The following is a 14109-nucleotide window of genomic DNA, read 5'->3' as shown; positions in this document are numbered from 1 at the left end:
GGTGAATAAATACCCTTTGACCTTGGAAAGGGGAGAAAAGGCAAATTGAAAATTTGCCAAGATTTACAAATAACTTTGCCTGAGGCAAATCTGTAGGGGTCCCCTAAAATTGCAAACATGCCACATTTTTATGCCATCTCTAGAGCTGTGGCAACAAAGCATTTATTTGCATTGTCTATGCAAGGTGAGCACTTGTAATTATTTGAAAGCACAGCTCTAAGTATAAAGACATCTTTCTACCTGTAGCTTGTCAATTTCCATCTCTTTCCCCTTCTTTAAGCCAAATGCCAGTCTTACAAGGAGATGCTGAATGTAAGTTAATTACACAATAGGTGCATTCTTCCATTCAGCCCATCAGCTATTATTGAAGTGAAATGTCCTCATGACATAAGTAGCTGAATGCCAGGCTTATTTTTAGTAATAGCCTTGTCATTGCACGGTAGCCCTTGATAGCGGATTAGTGCTATTAGTTCAGGTTCACTACAGAAAGGCTATGCATTACAAGGTGATTCGATGCTGAACATGCCTGCAGAGTGAATGACATGCATTATATGCTGTGTTCATAGATAGAAAGACATCAGTGACACATGCCTTGTAGGAGAATAGGATGTCAATCTTTCATTTGACTGTGAAGAAGCTCCCTGCTTGCCAACAGAGAGTAGGCATAAGAAGTCCTTCATATTACACAACATCTGGCTTCTGGGGATAAAAGCGAATGGCTACTTTGGGCAAATTTCCAGAAGCTTGTTATATTGCTATCACTTTGGTTGATGGCAATTTTGATATACAACTTTCAACAAGTTGCCCCTTTGATCAGAAGGACTCTAAATAATTTTAATGATATATAAGATACTACAGTGGCTGTCCAGAAGATACCACCTTCATGCATGTATCCAGTGTGTGGAAATGGAAATGGGACTCTGCTCCTCATCCATGATGCCCATACAATCAAGTCAATATCTATGTCTGGTCCATTTCCACCTGACTTGGAAGGGTGGAGCCTTGACTGACTCTAGAAGAAGAAGAAGAGTTTGGATTTGATATCCCACCTTTCACTCCCTTTAAGGAGTCCCAAAGTGGCTAACATTCTCCTTTCCCTTCCTCCCCCACAACAAACACCCTGTGAGGTGAGTGAGGCTGAGAGACTTCAGAGAAGTGTGACTGGCCCAAGGTCACCCAGCAGCTGCATGTGGAGGAGCGGAGACGTGAACCCGGTTCCCCAGATTACGAGAATACCGCTCTTAACCACTACACCACACTGGCTCTCAGTGCCAGAGACCATCTCACTGTAAGTCCTGCAAGACCTGGTCCCTGCTCTCTGTCTGGTTCATTTCCACCTGGCTTGGGGGGAAGGGATGGGGTAGAAATTCTATTCAGTTTGCATTTAAAGGCAAATCTACCCAATTCACAGTTTCTGAAACAATACACAAACCGAAACACAGCTATCCTTTGAAATTCACACTTCTCTGAATTTTGCAGTGAATTTCTGCATTCAATACAAGTGTACAAAAATGCATATACTAGGGTAAATTGTGCATTAAAATGCACACATTCAAGAAAACAATATGCAAGCATGCATTATATTAGGGAAATTTGCTTTGCAAAAATGTGTATATTAGGCAAAATTGCATACAAAACCATGCTTATTGGGGGAATTAGCACCCAAGTGCTGAATTTTCATGATGACTTTTTTTAAAATTGCAAACTCATGTGGAAATGTGGAGAACTGAACTCAAGATGGGAAAAGTAAGAGATGGAGAAACCAAAATTCACCACCCCTATCTAGGAGGGCAGGGCTCTTCCTGGCTCCAGTTACAAAGGCTGTTCCTGTTGCTTAGATATAATCAGGGCCAGGAATTGTTTATGGGTTGTGGCTGGGATTAAGATTTAGTTTTGGAGTTGTATTCTTTTTGCTGTTTTCTGAACATGATATCGTATTTTTATTGTTAGGCCTTGTTATGACTTGTCAGCGGATTATTAAATTTTGTATTGTGTGTTTATTAATATGTGATGTTTTCATGATCCTATTGTCAAACAAGCTCATTTCCCATGGCTTTTCTTATTACCAAAAGTCCAAAGTGAAAAGTTCCCTATCGCAAAAAGTCCACTTGTGGAGGAAGTGACTTCGTTGTGCAAGATTGCCAGAGCCCCTTTAATTTGTGAAAGCTGAATTTGTTGGTATGTGACTGAATCCCAGTAGTCACAGCCTGGAAGCAAAAAGAGGCCACAAATTTGCATATAATATGCATATGCTACTTTATATGTTGTTGTTGTTTAGTCGTTTAGTCGTGTCCAACTCTTCGTGACCCCATGGACCAGAGCACGCCAGGCACTTCTGTCTTCCACTGCCTCCCGCTACTTTATATAGGGAGATGCAAATTTCACATTATTTCCTAAAGCATGCCTATAGTTCAGAGCGAACTACTTTTAAAGCCACATTCTAACTTTTTGTATCAGGTCCTTTCAATGAAACAGACACCACTGCTTTGACTCAAACCTCATTTATTTCAACAGGTTTTTATTTCGCACCGGATTTTTTTATTACTGTATTATTATTTTTCTGTGGTGCTGCATAGTTCCTTTTTGCCGAGGTTAATTCGGTTCTTGGTCAATTTGTATTCTTGGTTTGTTGAGCATGTTGGGTGAGAGAGGTTGCAGTAATTGCTTGGCCATTTCTATTCTGCATTGTTGGGCTGCGCATTAATTCAGAAGCTTGCACCTTGGTGAGGAGTGAAATATTCCTGCTGCCTATCTTCCTTTGGATATGACTCTTTGTTTATTTCCACCCCCATCTCTCTCTCTCGAAATCTGAGTACAACTAAGTGTGCCTGTCACTGATGTGAGCTGAATAACAATTGTAAAATTCCCTCATGCTCCAGCTTGAATTCCTGTAACGTTTGGTAGGCTCAGTGGTGGAAAAACATTGGAAACAGATTTTTCTTGATGCAGAGTAAAGAAGGACTGAACAGAAGCCAAATGATAAAATAGATTTTCTTCTCATATTTCTTATTTTCACAACTTATGCCAAGGGCTTCTTAACATCACTCCCCAGTGCAGATTTTCCCCCCTAGTAGTAATGTTTGCATAAGAGTTTGGGTGGGTTCCGTCTTGGTTGTTCTTTTTAAGCTTCCTCTGCTTTCATCACACCAAAGCATACTTTAAAAATAATTAAAGGACTTCAGTGTGGAGGGAAAGGTCTGTTTTATTAAACCGAAAACAGGACGTCATAAGCGCATGCTCCCTTTTAGGCTACATCACATGCATTTAGGAGTAACACAGTGAGCCTTATTTCTGAAGAAGTGTGCCCTGGGATATGCCTTAAGTCCTACTGATTTCATCTGGAGAGAGTATGCATAACTCTCCCATTCAAATCAGTGGGTTTCAGATCACACAAATCTTTCAACTTTTACTAGAATAAAAACAAATCATTCCTGTCCCATGCATGTTGACTGAGAAGTAAGCTCACTGTTTTCAGTAGGGCTTAAAAAGGTAAAGGGACCCCTGACCATTAGGTCCAGTTGTGGCCGACTCTGGGGTTGCGGCGCTCATCTCGCTTTATTGGCAGAGGGAGCCAGTGTACAGCTTCCAGGTCATGCGGCCAGCATGACTAAGCTGCTTCTGGTGAACCATAGCAGTGCACGGAAACGCCGTTTACCTTCCCGCCGGAGCAATACCTATTTATCTACTTGCACTTTTGACATGCTTTTGAACTGCTAGGTTGGCAGGAGCAGGGACCGAACAACGGGAGCTCACCCCGTGGTGGGGATTCGAACCGCCGACCTTCTGATCGGCAAGTCCTAGGCTCTGTGGTTTAACCCACAGTGCCATGGAAATTGGGACATGAGATTGCAGCCTTAAAGTGTTTCCCTCTAGCTGGATTATGTGTAACACCTTAGTAGGCGAGTAGCAGTCTGTTTGGTGGCATTGATGGACACTGCTGCTCTCCAGGGATGTGGAGCAACATTAATATACCTCCAAAATCCAATTTTGACTTCCAACAAGAACTCCTAAATAACACCCTACCCCAATAGTCCCAACAGACATTCCGAGTAACAGACTGATAGCAAGATAGTTTCTGGCCCTTTCAACTGTAGCTGGAATTGGTCAGGTCCCTGTCCAGGTCCCAAGTGAGGTGGGGATAGGCCAGTAAAGCAAGGATCTGGTCTTGCAGTTCTCACAGGTAAGATGGCCTCATCTGTTTCCAATAAAACTGATAAAAGTTAGAGTAATCATAATCATAATCATAATTGTATCCCGCCCATCTGACTGGGTTGCCCCAGCCACTCTGGGCGGCTTCCAGCATATATAAAAACATCAAACATTGAACTTTAAAAAGCTTCCCTATACAGGGTTGCCTTCAGGTGTCTTCTAAAGGTTATAGTTACTCATCTCTTTAACATCTGAAGGGAGGGTGTTGCACAGGAAGGGTGCCACTCTAAGAAGGCCCTCTGCCAGGTTCCCTGTAGCTTCACTTGTGTCTGTCAGTGTATGAGTTCAGTGCATATGTGCATGTAACCATGAAGTCATGTTTTATGCAGGGGATTACATGATTATTTACTAGAAATATCTAAGATCTTTAGGAGGCCAATGGGAAATATCAGGCATTCATTATTAAATATCAAGGCCAACCAAATTACTTCCCTAGCTAACCAAAATTTCATTTCCACTATTTTCTAGAAAGAGGTGAAGTTGGTCTTAAAACTTTAAACTCAAAAGCAATCTAATGCTGTTATAAGTGTTAACATTTCATAAGATGTACTGGTGAATGTCAGCAACGATTATGACACAGAAGGCTGTCCCCCTTGCCCAACACTTGCACCCATACCATGGCATATCTTCAGTCTTTTACAGGATCGAAATAGGGATGGGATGTAATTATTTACCAAGGGCAAAATGTTAGAATTTCTTGAGATTCATGTATATCCCTAGCTGCACAGTTACACACAAACGGATTGTGTACACATGGTTCACAGGACACAGGAAACTGTCTTATATTGAATCAGAGCATTGTCCCATTTAGTAAGACTGTTGGCCCATCCACATTGATTCCCCAGTCCTATTGATAACCAAGGGCAAAAAGATAAGTCTTTACAAGACGACTGAGGCATTCACAGTACTGGGCAACAGCAGAAAATGCCAGTTTTCAGGTCAACAAAATAAAATAAAAGATGGCAACCTATAAAAATGCACCGATATATTGAACTAATATTAGTGGTTCTATAAAAAATGCAAAACACTTTAAAAAGACCCATAGAAACCCAAATATTGAAAATGAAGTAATATATGTATATAAGAAAATTCACGCAGTGAAAATCAGTTCAAATGATTGAAAATAATTGGCAAGATCCCATCTTGCACAGGACATTTACCCCTGACTTTTCCCTAACTGGGCAAATGGGGGTATAATTAGGAAAACAGAGAAGAGAGGAAGGGATAAACTCCCCCTCTCTCCTTAATCTCTCCTTACAGGAGTTTTGGTTTGTGACCATAAGAGTAAGATCCAAGCTGAACAGCCACAGTGGGGAATCTTCAGGCACTGTTTTAAACACAAGAAGAGTGACAGCCTTTGCTGTTAGCAAGGGAGAAAAATATGTCATGCACTGGAAGGGTTAAATCAAAATAACAAGGGTGATTTATCTTGTAGCTTTGGCTGGCTATTCCCAAAGGGCCCAATCCCAAATCTACCTATTTGTCAAGTCACTGACAATAGCCTATTTCTCTCTTGCTACCATATGCTTTATTAAAGAAACACTTGACCTACCTGTCATATCAAGCGGCTCTCTTTTTCCAAAACAGAATAATATAGACATTTCCCTTAAGGGAATCCTGATGCAAATATATAAGGACAGGTTGCCAATTTGTTGAGCATATTAGGGTACTGCAAACTGTCAAGGGAAACAGCTGTAATACAGAGAGTTCTAACAAGCTCATTTTTCCGTTTCTCCCCAGCTGCATTTTTGGAGCTTCTCTCTTTCTTTCTTTAGTTTATATATCACACTATTTATCCATTATATTTTTATGGACAGCTGTCAGATACAACTCTCTGGTGTCCCCCCTCCCCCAACTTTTGAAAAGAAGCCACTTGGAGATTTTGCAGCATCTCCCTCTTAGCCTTTGCCAATAACCATTGCAAATCTTTCCGCTACAAATAGTTGCAGACAAAGTTATAGTGGCGAACTTTAGATACCTTCTGTGAAGCAGGCGGACTAGGCTACGATTTACAAGAAGCCTGTGTTTTCAAATAGGTCTTTGTAAATGACTTTTCCATTTTTTACCTGCCTGCTGGTATATCACAAAAAATAGGTTGATAGCTATCACTAGACCTTTATTGGATTAATAGATATGTTTTTGAAATTGCACAGATAGTAGCCTAAATAATGCACTTCAGCAGGGAACTTTTTCTTAACAGAGCAGGCTGTACAGTTTAAGCTACGATATGGTTGAGGTTTGCTTGTTTGAAAATCCTCCGATCTTTTCATCTAATTTTCAGCTGCTTTACACTTAAGATTTTCTGAAAGCATGCAAGATTTAAGAATTGATTGGCTATTGCACAAGGATTCTACACCAGCTTGGGGAAAAACACAAAGACTACACGGTGCAGCCACATGGAACAAAGCATAGATTAAGACATTGGCTGAAGCTCAGCTGAAATCAATACAGTTATAGCAGGGATTAATTTGGCTGCTGCATTTCTTTACATATGTGATACTGTAGACTGTTTGCTGAGTGTAAACGACTGAGTGAGAAAGATCGAAAGTTCAGACCGCAGAACGATAACGCAAAGCCTGTAAATATATGGGGGAAAGCACGAGAGACTCCACCATGTTCAGTCCCTGTTTTAGTTGGTTTATGTCAGTGATTATTACAGATCTTGACTAGTGGATCATTTTCAGTCTTGTGGCTTGCCATTTCTTACCCTTACCCAGCTGCTGAGGATTTAAAATGGCTGTAGCAATTTCAGTCATCTATGGCAAAGCCACCCGATTCGTGACCTACTCAGCTAAATGTAGCCCATCAGCCATAGATTGGACTTGCTTAGAACGTAAGAAGACCCCTACATGATCAGGCCAAAAGCCTATAGACCCACAGTGGCCACTGAGTTGCCTCCAGGAAGCAGGACCTGAGTACAACTGCACTCTTCCCATGAATGATTGTCAGCAATGGGTATTCAGGGGGTATAGCAATGGACTGATAGCCATTGATAACTTTATTTTCCCCTTAAAAGCCATGCAAGTTGGTGGCCATAAATTTGATGCAGTTCACTTTTAAAAGGCTTTCCAAAACAACTTTCTGAAATAACACATGAAAGAAAACATGGCCACCCTTTGAGATTCACACTTCTCTGAATTTTGCAATGCAGTTTTCCAGCCATGTAACACGACAGATTCCTCCATTCCTAGCGGCCATGACAATATTTTCTGGTAGCAAATTCCAGAGTATAACTTGGAAAGTTGCCTCTATTTGTTCGTCCTGAATTTCCAACATCTAGCATCACTGGAAACAGGGTTTTAGTCTTATAAAAGAAGTAGAAAAGTTTACGGTATTTGTTTTTAATACTCGATTGGGAGCCACCCAGAGTGGCTGGGGGAGCTCAGCCAGATGGGTGGGGTATAAATAATATATTATTATTATTATTATTATTATTATTATTATTATTATTATTATTTCCTTTCTTTATCTACACCAGGGGTGTACCTCACCAAAGGAGGTTCTCTGACGCTCTGATAATTTGCACCAGTTCTACATATCCCTTTTTGAAATGCAGCAATCAGAACTATTCACAGCATTCTAAGTGAACTCACACCATGGTTTTGTATAAGGCATTGTTCTCTTGGCAGTTTTCTTGTCTATCTGGTTTCTAATGATCCATAGCATGTTATTTACCCTTTTCATAAGATCTGCACACTGGCTCATTGTTTTGACCTATTTACCATCATCTGAAGATCCCTTTCCTGGTCATTCATTGCCAGTATATACAGTGGTACCTCGGGTTACAGATGCTTCAGGTTACATACGCTTCAGGTTACAGAGTCTGCTAACCCAGAAATATTACCTTGGGTTAAGAACTTTGCTTCAGGATGAGAACAGAAATCGTGCTCCGGCGGCGCGGCAGCAGCGGGAGGCCCCATTAGCTAAAGTGGTGCTTCAGGTTAAGAACAGTTTCAGGTTAAGAACGGACCTCCGGAACGAATTAAATACTTAACCTGAGGTACCACTGTATGTGAAGTTGGGTTTTGTTTTTTTTAATCTGAATGTTCATCATTCTACACTTGCATGCATTGAACCACATTTGCCATTTCATTGCGTTTTCACCCACTCTGGAGAAATCCTTTTGCATCTGTGCAATCCCTGAATAATTTGATGTCATCAGCAAGTTTGACTATGTCACTAGTCTCCCACCTACAGAACATAGATGAACAAGTTGATGATATGCAACACTCAAAGAGCCTTTTGGATGGATTTTCAATGTGCTAAGCTGTGCACCAATGTTCAACCTATATATTTGCAAATAAACTCAAACTCATAGGGTACAAAATGCCACAAGCCTACAGTGACCTTCTAAAGGAAACTAAACCTGGATCAGCTCATGCAGCACATCTAGAATTTCTTCACTGCTTGGAGATATGGGAGAAGCAGTATCAACACGGGTTCCAGAGAGGAAGGGGCACCAGGAGCCATTATCCTAATACCATTCACAGCTTATGAATGTAGCATCCAGGTTATTAGAATATAATGACTGTCCCTTCAGACTGTCCCCCATTATGTGTAGAAAGCAGGGGAAAAACCCGTCTCAAAGAAAAGCAACCTCTAGCCTAAAAAAAATCATCTAGAAGGCACACAAAAGCTGCAATCCCATACACATTGATTTCAGAGTGAGACCCGCTAGTGCACCTAATGGGAGTTCCAAGTAAACAAGCATAATATCAGGTTGTAAATGTTCATTAGTCCAAATGCTGGAAACAATATTTGCAAACCATTGAGAACTAAGTTGGGATTGTCCCTATCCATTTAAATGTCTGTGTAAGATGCAAACTGGATATAAAATGAGCTAAAAGTACTTTGTGCTTTCATCTTAATCATCCCAGTGAAATCTTTATTAGGTTCTGAAATGCTACTTGCATGACCAATGCAATAATAATATGCTAGAGTTCTTAATGTGGAATATTCTCTCAGGCCAAAAGATCGTATGTTGTTAACATTGTATTTGTTATTTAGTTAAATAACAGGCGGGTCCAAAACTGTATCTAATTTCAAACTTTGCTCCCTCATTTATATCTGATGGTCTGGTCTTACTGTCAGACATGGCTGCTGCCAAGGCAGTGAGGCAACAGCCTTAGAAGCAAGAGAAGGCTATGGGGGAGAGGGAGGCAGAGAAGGGAATTTTGGGTAGGGAGTGATGGCAAGAGAGCATGCTTGACCCACAGACTTTTATAGGGGCACAGACCTTCTCACACAACGCCCTCTGGCCAATTGCAGTTCAACTGGCTCCTTTGCTGGTGTGGTTTGTTACCCAGAAATCATCTTCTTTGGCCAGACCTTCAATTAGCCTGAATCCCCACTTTTTGCTGCAGCCAGGAGGTAGCATGTTGTTACATTTATGGCATTGAAATGTTGCATTTATTATATGCTGCTGTTTTATTATTGCTGCTGTTATGAAAATGTTCTTGTGACTGTTGATTTTTTTGTTTTGTTCACAATGTCATAAGCTGCTTTGAGAACCTGTTGAAGACTCTTGCTCAAGGTTGGGGAACCATAGGCCTGTAGGTTTCTCCATCTGGTCCCTGGGAAACACACCCTCTCACCCTCAGCGACCTTTCCCACGACCTCCTTGAGTGCTCGCACATGCCCTTGAACTGCACTCAACCTTCTTGCCTGCCTGGATGGAAGACAAATGAATGCATCTTATGCAGAAAACTTCTGGTTTATGCATGGATGGAATATATAGCTTACAGTACAAAGGGAGGAGTCGCATCTATTGCTCTTCCCATTTCTGCCCCTGGTCCTGTCCTTTACTGGGACACAGACTCCTATGAAGGAATGTAGTCCTTAGTATAATGATCTCTGGCCGGCAAGCAAGCCCCAATAAGAAGTAATGACTCTCCGACAGTTTTATGTACGTTTATTTACAAAAAGACACATCCAGAGCACCTGCTCGCATTTACAATAGTTGGTCAGTCTGAATCTTCGCCCCTCCCACAGCAGGAAGGATGCCAAACTTCTGCCTTTCCCCTCTTGCCCTTTGATCTTACCCGTTGCCTTTTGATCTTACCCAGTCGCCTAAAACGGGGCTGAGAGTCTGGCCTCCCCCCTTCCACTGGACACAGACCTCTGCCTATCTACTGATTGCCTAGCAACACTCTGGCTGCCTTCCAACTCTTCCTCTCCTTGAGAACTAACCCTGGGAAGGGGGGGTTGAACTACCCTTTCTCGACTCTGTCAGCCAGCTCTCATCGGCAGAGTCGGTCCCTCGTTCACTTAGTTCAATTTCTGAGTCTAACTCTTCCCCTGTGCTCTGGGGGGGGGGGCACATTCCTGACACTTAGAGTAGAGAAGGTTCTTCACCCATGCTCTAGCTGCCCTTCATAATCCTTGAATGTGCTGTGGATTTCTTCCTGGGCAAGAGTAGCATGACATCTGTTCTGAGGCAGGAGACAAGGTCACCGCAATACAATAACAAAGGGGTGGGGAACCTCAGGCCTGGTGCTAGACATCTCTGTCCAACCCATACTCTCCCTAGGTATGTCTCCTTAGGCCAGGCCTCCTCCCTCCCCTTACAGGTGCTCTTCTATGGCCTCCTCAAATGCTTCTGCTTAGCTTGAACTATCATAATGCCTCTTGCTTGACTGGACAAGAGGGTGAATGTGTAGACATCCCTGACTTTTGCATTGCTAGAATGTAGTCCACTGTACAAAGATCAGTGTAACAGCCATAGCTCCAGTTGCCGTTTCCCTCTGGTCTCACATTCCACTAGCATGCACGTCTCTTCCTGAAGATTGTCCATGAGGGAACATGACCCTCAGGATGGAAAAGGTTCCCCGTCCCTGAACACATATCAAAGCATCGCGTACAATAGCTGTCTACCACTAATTCATTTCAAAACATAGTATAGCAATCTGAATAAATGGCCCATTTCTGAAATGCTCGATGTACATGACTGGTCAGCTGTATTGCTGGTGAATCACATGTTATGGAGGGCTTCTATACAGAAAAGAAAATAATGGTAAATTAAGTGCCGCAATAAATCTGAAGGAAAATGCATTTGATGCAAGGCAAGTGTTCTGTTTGCGGATGCATGTGATTTGAATCTGAATGCAGAATTCCCTCAAATTAACTGTTCCAACCACCACAGCACTAATTAAACAAGATGACAGGAAATGAAAGTGAGACTTGTGCTTACCACAGGATAAGCCAGCAAATAACACTACATGGTGAGACCGACAATTTGCATCTTTTAAAAAAATAATAATAATGAAAATGAAACAAATGAATCACAAAGTGGTGAAAGGAGTAACTCAGTGAGAGAGCTTCAGTGATACAAAACGATTTCTGTCAAATGGAAGTTGCAAAAGGGAGAAACACAAGACTAAATGATCACTAAAACGACCATCTTTTGTCAACTTTTATCCACAAATTTGGAGACAAAACCCTTTTCATTCCAACTCTAGCCCAGGAGATCTCACAGTAAGATGGTTTTAATAGTGCAGGAAAACATCTAGCTGACATTTTTGTGTTAAACAGCATATCTTGATATGTTACTCATTTGGTTTTAATTCAGTCTGCTGCGCCATGTGGTTACAGGCTCGGCTTGTTTTCGTTCCTGCTTATTTTTTAGCTGCTTTCAGTTATTTCCTCTTTTTTCACTTCGGCTTGTGAATTTCAAGGTCAGGCTGAAGTCAAACGTTGCTGTTTTAGTGATGAAATGCAAGCAGATGTGGCCAGTTTGTGTGACATTGTCCACACCCTTTCAGCTGAGTTCTTTTCTGTGTGTAGTGTGTGGCAGTCTGAACAAAGTCTGATCATTTACAAGATCCTTCTTTTTTAGATTCAGATTTCAAAGGCAATGCCTGTCAGGCTAATGTTTCTCAAAGGGCATCTGAATAGGGAAGTTAACTTTATATTAAACAACACTTTGTTGATTGGTTTCGGCGAAACAACAACACCCCCCTTCATTTTTGTAACCAAAAGTCCTGTTAAAGGCCATTTGCCCCCTAGATGGAGGTCTGTTTCTGTTTGCTATAAATGACTTCCTATTCAGTTGCTCAGCAGTCTGCCTTCTATGCTTTTTCAAAGTCAGTATGTTTCTGAAGCAAAGTGTCATATAATATTGGTTGATAAATAACTTGACTTGAAAATACATAATTCAGATGAGTGCTTATATTCCAAAGCCTACGTAATATTAATAATAATTTATTTATACTCCTCATTCTTTTCTCCTGATGGTACTCAAGGCAGCTTACAGATAAAAACAAGAACTGCTAAAACAACTGAAATGCAATCATTTTTTTTAAAAAATAAACATTGATAGAAATAAAACTATATACGTATCTAAAACGTTGCTTAAGGCAGAGAGGGAGTACCTAAGCCTGGGAGCAGCCACAGAAAAGGCCCTCTCCTGTATCTATACCAAGCATGCCTATGAGAGTGGCAGGATGAAAGCACGAGTCTCTTAATGTCAGGGTAGTGGATCCAAGTCCTACCTTGGGCAAAAAAACTCCATTGGTTTCTGAATAAAACCCAAAATTTGCCTGTGATCCTTTTCCATATCAGTTTTGTTCAAAAATAATATTCAAAGCTGGCTATGTTGAATTTCCTTTCCTGGTTAGTCACTGTTGATGATTATAGCCACCCTATTCTCGTGCTTTATTGATTTTTTTTTTGAGCTGCTAAAACAAACACGCACATTCATTTCATTACTTAAAAGAGTAAACCACACCTTCATCCACACATGGATTCCTGAGTGATGTACCTAAATAGACAGGAAATCAAAATCAAAACAACATAATAAAATCTAAAGTAATAAAGCAGGAAGTACTCAACCAGTGCAGTGTTTTAAACAGCACAAGCAAATAACAGGCTTGACCTGGGACTGGAAAAGAGTACAATGTTGACACCAGTCTTACTTCCTTCAGGAGAGTATTTTCAAGCCAGGGCACCACCACAAAGAAGGCCCACACCTTCATGAAAAAACGGTTTTCTCTCATAATCTGTGAAACAGGGAGGAATTCAATGTTGCACTCTTCTGATAACTCCATTAGCGCAAGCATTTCAGCTTCCGAGGTTGAACTACACACCCACGCTATTCCAGGGGTTCCCCCAAGCTAATTTAGAGGACACTGGGGGCATGTGAAGGAGGGATGAAGCCCTGTTGCACAGAGCTTGCTCTGACAATTACCACCACAAAGACTATGGCTAAGTATTCCCACCATTTTTAAGCCTTCCTGGAAGACTTGGAGAATTGAGTCCCTTTACCCATTCTTTAACTACCTGGATTGCTGGAATGAAAGCTAGATCATGGTAGAGGTGACAATGAGTAATAATGATTATGTTATGATTTTATACTGTTTTAGCTGTATGGATTTTATTCCTCTGGCCTCAATTTTAAACTCATCTGTTGCTGCAGAGAATTTATTTCCCACTCTGTTCTTGGATTTAAAGTGAGTTATCATTTTATGAAAGAGTCTCATGGTGCCTCAAGGAATAACAAATTTAGTATAACATAACATTTTGTGGACCCCCCACTTCTCTTCCGACGCATGAAGTGAAATATTAGTTGGCAGGTGTATAAAGGTGAAAATGGTAAGGCGGGATTCAAGTTATAATGGTGTTATTTCTAATGTTGTTCAATTTAATCCCTGCCACCTATCTTTAAGTTATTGGAAAGCCCATCAATTGTATGCATGTATTCAGAACAGCCAGCTGGGTGAGGCAGAGCTGCTATACTGGCTTTGGGGCTTGTTGCTTTTGCTTACTGGGGAAGATGAGGCCTTGGGGAGGTTGTCACAGTGCAAACTTACTGGCGGAGCCAATCTGGCACTCCTACCAGTGTGTTTGCACCACATCCCCCTGCCAACTCCATTGCGCCTTTCTCTCCCAGGAAGGAAGAGGGAC

This window comes from Podarcis filfolensis, assembly GCF_964270895.1.
Source record: "Podarcis filfolensis genome assembly, chromosome: 2".
Classification (NCBI taxonomy): Eukaryota; Metazoa; Chordata; class Lepidosauria; order Squamata; family Lacertidae; genus Podarcis; species Podarcis filfolensis.
Note: the sequence above shows the minus strand (reverse complement) of the source record.